This window comes from Jaculus jaculus, chromosome 16 (assembly GCF_020740685.1).
Source record: "Jaculus jaculus isolate mJacJac1 chromosome 16, mJacJac1.mat.Y.cur, whole genome shotgun sequence".
NCBI classification, from domain to species: Eukaryota; Metazoa; Chordata; class Mammalia; order Rodentia; family Dipodidae; genus Jaculus; species Jaculus jaculus.
Window position 1 is genome coordinate 15,908,258 of NC_059117.1, and position 7,865 is coordinate 15,916,122.

General features: G+C 46.3%; 2 pseudogenes; one reads left to right on the plus strand and one right to left on the minus strand.

The window, feature by feature from the left end:
* The first annotated feature begins 313 nt into the window (after positions 1–313).
* LOC101598549 lies at positions 314–715 on the plus strand (annotated as a pseudogene).
* Positions 716–1,863: 1,148 nt separating this feature from the next.
* LOC101602473 lies at positions 1,864–6,352 on the minus strand (annotated as a pseudogene).
* Positions 6,353–7,865: the final 1,513 nt, after the last annotated feature.

Here is a 7,865-nt window from a genome sequence, read left to right on the forward strand (position 1 = left end):
TACCCAGTAAAGCCAGCACAAAGGGGCACATGCATCTGGAGTTCATTTGCAGTGCCTAGGGGCGCTGGTCCATCCATCATCCTCTCTTTTTCTCTCTCCTCTGTGTCTCTTTCTGCATGCAAATAAATAAACAAATAAAAAAAAATTAAAAATCAATTCTGAAAGGTCACAGGCAGTCATGTGTAATGCATTCATGCATGCAAGGCCCTGGCTGCTGGTCATAGAAAATTATTCAAACATTCCTGTAATTTAAAAGGGGGTGACTGCTAGAAGTGACGCGTCAGAGGCGGGGAGGCCCAGCTACGCGGTGGGCATGTGGGCTCTCACCCGTTTGGCGCCTGCAGCTTGCGTTGGAGCCCGTCTCTTCCGAGGCTGCCGCGCGAGGGCCGCTGGAGACGTAGTTCGCCCACGGAGGTGGGCCGCGGTACAGAGTTCCCCAGCTGACCAAATCCCAGGTGATCCAGGCTGAGTTCTTTAGCTCACTCATGTGGTTCTGGATTCTCTGGCGCTTTTGGCACAACTCGGATGCTGTGCTGGGTCACTTTACATATTCAGATCCTTCCAAGTGGACAGATGAAGAACTAGACATCCCTCAGGACGATGAGGACTGAAGTGTAAACTTATCCCTTTACAAGAGCAAGGTGAGGAATTTCAAGCAATTACGGACATCATATTGTACATTGAAGTTGTAAATTATAGTGGTTTAGCCAAGTTAAAAAAAAGGGGAGGGGTGACTGGAAAGGCAAGGAATATGGAGGTACTGATGTAGTTCTCCTTCCTGACCCAGGGCTGATAACATGTGTGTGTTCTCTCTGTGATGACATGTTGAGCTATGCCTCTATGAGGTTTTTGTTGTTGTTTTGTTTTTTGCACTTCTAAATGTGTATTGTTACAGTTTAATAAACTTCACAAATTCTTATGAAAAAAATCATGCCACCTATGACTCAAGGCTTAATGGGCCACTGTCAGATAAAGATCCCTCTCCCATCTACTCGGGGTTGTGAAACAGAATTAAATCAACCCTGGGAGGCAGCTTTGCAGAAGTGGTGGTTATGTGGAATTTGAGGAACCACTGTTGAAAATGAGCTTAAACCAAGAGCTCCGTCTTTGAGGTGCAGGACCGGCCTACATCCAAATAATGTACTTGCAGTTGCAAATACAGGCACACGCAGAAAGGACGCATGATTCTTACACATTTCTGGACCACAGTCGGAACGCCTATTACCCAACCCTTCTCTAGCCCACAGTCCCAAGATAGATTATTTTGCAACTAATTACTTGCAGATGTGAAATCACTTAGGATGTTATGAAAATAGCAGAATGAGTCCTGGAGTGGACAACATAACAAAATCATTGTTATTCTCGGCTCAAGGCCTCGTATTTGTAGCCCTCAGTTCTGTCACCTCATATTCTACTAGGGAAGAAGTGAAATCTGTACCCTGATCATCAGCACATGTACATTCTCTTTTCCCTTTAAATTATGACACCTCCCAGTACCAGAAATGGAAGGTACAATTTCAGCCCTTCACTTATATTTTTAAGTTGCCAGTTATATATTTATAGAAAGATAATCCCCTGGCTTTAAATAGTTATATACATACAAATATGAACAAACTTTAAAAAATACAAACCCTTGGATTACAAGGGGGCTTCTAGTAGCCACCTATCCTTCCCCTTCAACCAAAGACAGAGGGCATGAGTCTGCTTTTTAGAAATTATTAATTTTGGCCATCCTTGCAACAAGCCTGAAATTAGGTTAATTTACCCATAAGATGAAACTCAGAGGAAATGTTCTGTTTCCACACTGAACTCTACATCTCCAGAATTAGGGCTACATGCTTTCTGATTCTTTTAGCTAGAATATCAGGATAAGGGGGCTAAAATTAGATACACCCGATAACCAAATGAGATGTGATAAGGAACTCTGTGGGTATCCGGTGAGATTCCCACATGCTGACATGCAGCCCATTCTGTGATATCATAAACTTTTCCATCCATTAGTGCAAAGTAGGTAATCTTGAGGTCCAACATACTTGATTCTGCCCAAAAGTCACCTTCCTCAGCACGATGCAGCCTGTTACACTCAGCACAGTATCAAGCACTCTGAGGTCCCCTGTCCATTTCAAACCTCCTATGCTTTCCTTGGCATTGGCTACACATCATAATATCCATTGCCTCCTTGAGGTCATCTTGCAGCTTGGACAAAAACTCATTCACTGACCAGCTCAGTTCATTCTCTGCCATTCGTTTCATCTCATATTCCTTTCACCTTTCAGGATTGCTGACAATGTCCCAAGTTGCGTGCAAAACCTTGAAGGCCTCTTCAGCCCGAGGATGATGATTTCTATCAGGATGAACCATCACTGCCAGCTGCCTATAGGCCTTCTTTAGTTCAAGATCTGATGCTGTGGCTTCAACCCCCAGCACATATGGAAAGGGTTTAGTTCATCTTAGGAACACCAGCCATGGTCAAAAGCCGAACCACTTCCTCTTCCGGCTGGCAGTAGCGTCCACTAGCTACAGGTGCATTACCCTATCAGCCCTCTGCTTGACCCAAGGCAATTCCAGCCAAGTCCACTGAACTAATCTTACAAGCTGCTTCCATGGCCTGCTCTCTCTCAGCAGAGTCAATGCTGCAAGGCTGGAGAGTCCAGCCAAGAGAAGAGCCAAGTGACCTTATCCAGCCTAACCAGTCACCCAGTCCCACCACAAACCGCCAGCCCAACTGCAGACAACCCAAAAAGAGGGCACGAGCTAGGAGCAGGAAAGCACCCAGCAGCCTAAGGAAACGGGTGAACAGTCCTGCCCCACAAGAAAACCCCTGACTGAGACACTGGAACACCACATGTCCCCAGCCCCTCAGCCTCCATGCCCAGACTCCCAACCAGACTCGAAAAGGTCCAGACCACTGCCTTTCAGCTGCCCGCATGCATAAATGAGATAGCCACACATTTCCACATGCTCCCCCACCAACACCAGCAGTTCAATCAGCCTGCCTGTCCCAGCTGACACAGCTCCTCTGCCCCCCACAATCCCAGGCCTCTGCACTTATCAGCTTGACTTCGTTTCCGGCCCAGCTGATGTCGACCAGGGGACCTGGGATCTCTTCGTCCACCTTCCCGAGTATCCTCCTTGGTCAGAAGCCGGTGCCTCTGCCTCCGGGGTGGGGGTTTCTTTCCACTGGGCACACGTGAAAAATCACTGGGGAACTGAAGAGGTTTCTCATCATCACACTCTTCTTCCAACTCTTCATCTTCCTCCAAGATTGGAGAGGCACAGTGGTGGCAAAAGTTGCTAGAAGAGCCATCTCCTCCCCCAGAGTAAGGCCCTTCAGGGAGTCCAGGGGTTCCCTGGTAGCTACAAGCAGATGGAATGGAAAAACAAGGGTTCCCATCCTCTCGGTACCCAGCCTCCTTCTCTTGAGAGTTCCTGGTTCCCTCCTGATCCCTCTTCTGAAGACGCCTCACTCTGTTCAGGGTCTTCTTCTCCAGGTGGTCCTGGACCCCTTGGGGAACCATGGCTTGGATCCGACCAGTGGGCTGGGTTTGGGGGCTGTGTGTACTTAGGATGGGCTGGGTCCCCAACCCTCCTCCTCCGGGGTGCTTCTGGGCCGTTACCCTGGGGAAAATCACAGCCATCACGGTAAGATCTGATGCGGGCGGGGAGACCGGGTGAAGGCGATGTACCAAACCCTGCCTGGAACTCCTCCCCTGGAGCAGCCGGGCCTGAGGCCAGGGGGAGCTAGGAGAACTGCTCCCCTCTCCGCCTCCGCTCCTGCTCCGGTTCCTCCTTCGGTCCCCTCCGCGGCCCAGCCCTTCACTTATTTTCTACAGTTTTCCGTTTCAGTCAACTGGATAAGGGACAAACTCTTTAAGCAAAGTAAGGCCAAAGGTATTAAATTCTGTGGTTCTTTCAAAATGGAAAGAAACAGATAATGATGAAGTTCTTGTAAAGCAGTAAGACAGAGGTGGAAACTCAATAAAAGGAACTGATGGGATGGGCTTCGTGTTCTCTCTCTTTCTCCAAATATCTAAATAATGTCAGCAACTGCTACAAGAGAATGGCACCCACTAAAAGCTGGATGTGATAGCGTGTGCCTGTGATCCCAGTGCTGGAGTGGCAGAGGCTGGCAGAGCCCCTCAGGGCTTGCTGACTAGCCATCTGGATGAAACAGTGAACGCCAGTTCAGTGATAGGTCCTGTCTCAAAACATAAGTTGGAAAGAGACTGGGAAGACACTGGACATCAGCCTCTGGCCTCTGCATGCACACTCATACACATGTATACCCTCAAATATGTACACACATACAAAAACACACAAATCTGTTGGAAGAAATACAGACAAGGAGAAAAAGACCTTGATTTTTTATCATGTTCTTGTGAGTGTATTTGCATGGGGATACATGTGTGGGGGAAGATACAGAGGACAACCTTAGGTGGTGTTCCATACAAACAACAAGACAGGATTTCTCCTTGGCCTGCAGCTCGGTGACCAGGCTAGACTGGCAGACCAGTGAGCCCCATGGATCTTCCTATCTCCATCTCCCCAGCACTATGATTACAGTCACATGCTCCCATGCTTGGCATTTTCACATGGGTCCTGGGGATCAAGCTCAGGTCCTCAGGTTTGCAAGGAAGCACTCTACTGACTAAGCTATTTTCCTAGCTCCCTCTATGTTTATATTAAAAAGGGCACATTTATAACAAAATTATTATTTTTAATAAGAAAGTGATTTGAAGGACTAAATATAAAGAGATAATAAAATAGCAAGTAAAAGCTTTGAAAAGAGAAGGAGGTATATATTTTTAATAACACAAAATATGAGTTGAAATGAAACTACTTAATAAGACAAAGGAAGAAGTCCTTGGGAGAAAGGAGAAAAACCTTTTAATGAACCTTTATGAATCTAAATAGCAATATACTAAAAGCAGTTTGAATAATAAGAAGATATTAGCAAAGTAAGTGTCATAGTGAACTAGTTAATCCTAATCTCTCATAAAGCAGCAGAACATATACAGCAAACATAAACACAAAAAAGAATCTACAGAAAATACACTTCATAAATCCTGAAAGTAATAAAGAAAATCAGAGAGCTTATTCTTTGATAACAACTAAAAGAACCAGAAATTCATTCAGATGATTTCCAGCCCAAAACCTACTCACTCATGAAACACTAAATACTTGTCATAAAAAAATAAAATAAAATAAAACTTGGATGGAAATCAAACTGGAACCTCAGACTTCTTTTCAATGTAGTATGCCAAAAGCTACTGAATGCAGATTAATTGGTAAACTCAAATTTTTATCACCTAAACAATACATATTCAAAACTGAGAACTGCTTGAGACAAAAGAACTAATCATGCAGCTAAAAGAACCACAATCCTAGAGAAGATTGAGCAAACGTCATTTTACTGTACTCGCTACTCTCTCATGTTGGGTATCTGGTTTTATTTCCTTGTTTTAAACCCATTGCTGGTGTCTTGTTATTGTCCTAAAACTTTCTTCCAGCAGCTACGGTAATTATTTCTTTTTTTATGTCCATGTTGTAGTCACCTGACCAAAAGCAGTTGATGGGAGGAAAGAGTCTATTTTGTCTTACAGTCTTGAGAGGAAGCTTCATGATGGCAGGGAAAAACATGGCATGAGCAGAGACTGGGCATCACCTCTGCACAGCAGTGGACAACACTCTGGCTGGGGGAGACGGTTCTAACAACCCTAAGTCTGCCCCCTAAATTACACCTCTTCCAGCAAAGACTCACCTCCTAAATTGCCACCAGCTGGGAACTAAACAATCAGAACACACGATTTTATCAAGACACCTGATTCAAACCACCATCCTGCTCACTTGGCAGTATACTCTCATCCACTATGTTGGAATTTTCCGGGTTTTTTTTTTTTCCTATTCTATATAGGGAAAATTAACTAAGCTCAGTACTTGCCAGTACTCAGCAACATATACCAACTTCGGCAGATGGCCACCCTGGGTTCTGGTCACATCTGTAGGCGGGACTGTCAGAACTTCTCCCAGTGGTTACTCAGCAAGTATGGGTCTGCTGAGATGAAGTGGAATCCTCCCTGTTCTTCTGAGAATATGACTTGGAAATGGAACAAAATTAACTCACGTGGCATCTCCAAAATCCATGCCTGTGCTCAAGACAGACAATCATGGCCGACCCACTGAGTTCCCCCTTCAGCTTTACACTGTTCATAAACACAGTTACCCAATTATGTGTCGAGAACTGTCACATTTGATGAAACCTGTTTTCCTACCCAAGTCGATGAAGCACATCTCCAAGCTCCTGCCCTAAGTACACCAGCCCCAGCCCGGGCACTGGTGGGCCGCGCGTCATCCTTGCGCGGGCGCCGTGCTGACCTCCGCGTGTGCCGCCCGGGCGCGCGCTGCGCCGACGTTCTGTACGTCATCCTTGCGCAGGCGCCGTGCTGACCTCCGCGTGTGCCGCCCGGACGCGCGCTGCGCGCACGTTCTGTAACTTGCCTTGTCATCCAGGGCCACGAACGTGTGAGGAGCTGCAGGAGCACACCTGAGGCAAGAGGAAATCGTAAGACACCGGGAGCATTTGGCAGGACATCAAGGAGAGTTCTGGAAATGCTCTTGTGATTCCTACTATGAACTGGCAAGTTTTTCACACTCAGGCAGAGCAATCCTCGTGGACACCGGCTTGGAAGGCATTATTATTTCTGAATGAGGCGCAGAAGCAGAGGCGCAGAGAGACTGTGGCCCAGGAGCTGCTTCCAGGCCCAGGTGCCCACTGCAGAGACCTGGCGCACCCGTGAAGCTGCGGTTGTGTGCCCCACGCACGGGCACTGGGACGCCAGGCTGCCCTCGGTACCCCCCTGGGCCTCCGGAAGGCGACTGCAAAAGCAAGGAGACTAGTTTTCCATTCCCGAATCTCCATGGGGAATGGATCGTCTGTGAGGAAGGTCCCGATAGCTTCTGAGGACCAGAAGCAGGCTGCTAATTCACCTGAAAAGCTTTCTGATCTCCACTGAACCATGAAGGAAATGGCTGTAGCAGTCAGTGAAGCTGCTATCTTCACGAGTTTAAGAATGGATAGCCGAGTAGAGGACGGCGGGTTGGTAAAGTTTCAAGGCCTCGTGAAGCTATTTCAGAAATCTTGGAAAGCCAGGCGTGGTGGCGCACCCCTTTAATCTCAGCACTCAGGAGGCAGAGGTAGGAGGATCACCGTGAGTTCGAGGCCACCCTGAGACTACGTAGTGAATTCCAGGTCAGCCTGAGCTACAGTGAGACCCTACCTCGAAAAACAACAACAATAAAAAAAAAAAAAATCTTGGGTAGGTACCCATAAAACCTATGGAGATAATATACGATAACTGGACTCTGGTTTTTACCTAGTAAGGAGCTTTCTTATTTCCCTCCCAGGTTTAAATGTTAGAAACAATGCAAAGGTCAGCTTCATCAGCTTCCGGACACAAAACAATGGCTCGTGAAAGACCAGCCTTCACAGTCTGTCAGCTGAGTAATGCAGTTTTTCCTGAGAAAACACATCAAAACCATACCCCTGAAAAATACATCTGGCAGTTTTCTAGGAAAGGAAGGTAAGGTGAAAAGTTGTTTCGTAAAAATCTCTTCAAATCCTGTTTGAAACTAAACAAAAGCAAATTATATAGGATCAGGCTTTAGTTTAAAAAAAAATAGAAACTACATTTGTCCTTTGCCTTATGAGAAACAGAAATTCAATCAAACAGAAGTCATGGGTGAAGAGAGAAGAATTTCTTGTAAGGACAATGCTTTAATGAGTGGCATGTAAGTGGCTCTTTCAGGGATTAAGTATGAGAGCAAGTGGCTTCCCTGGTACACAACGTCTTCCTTCACAGAGCTTG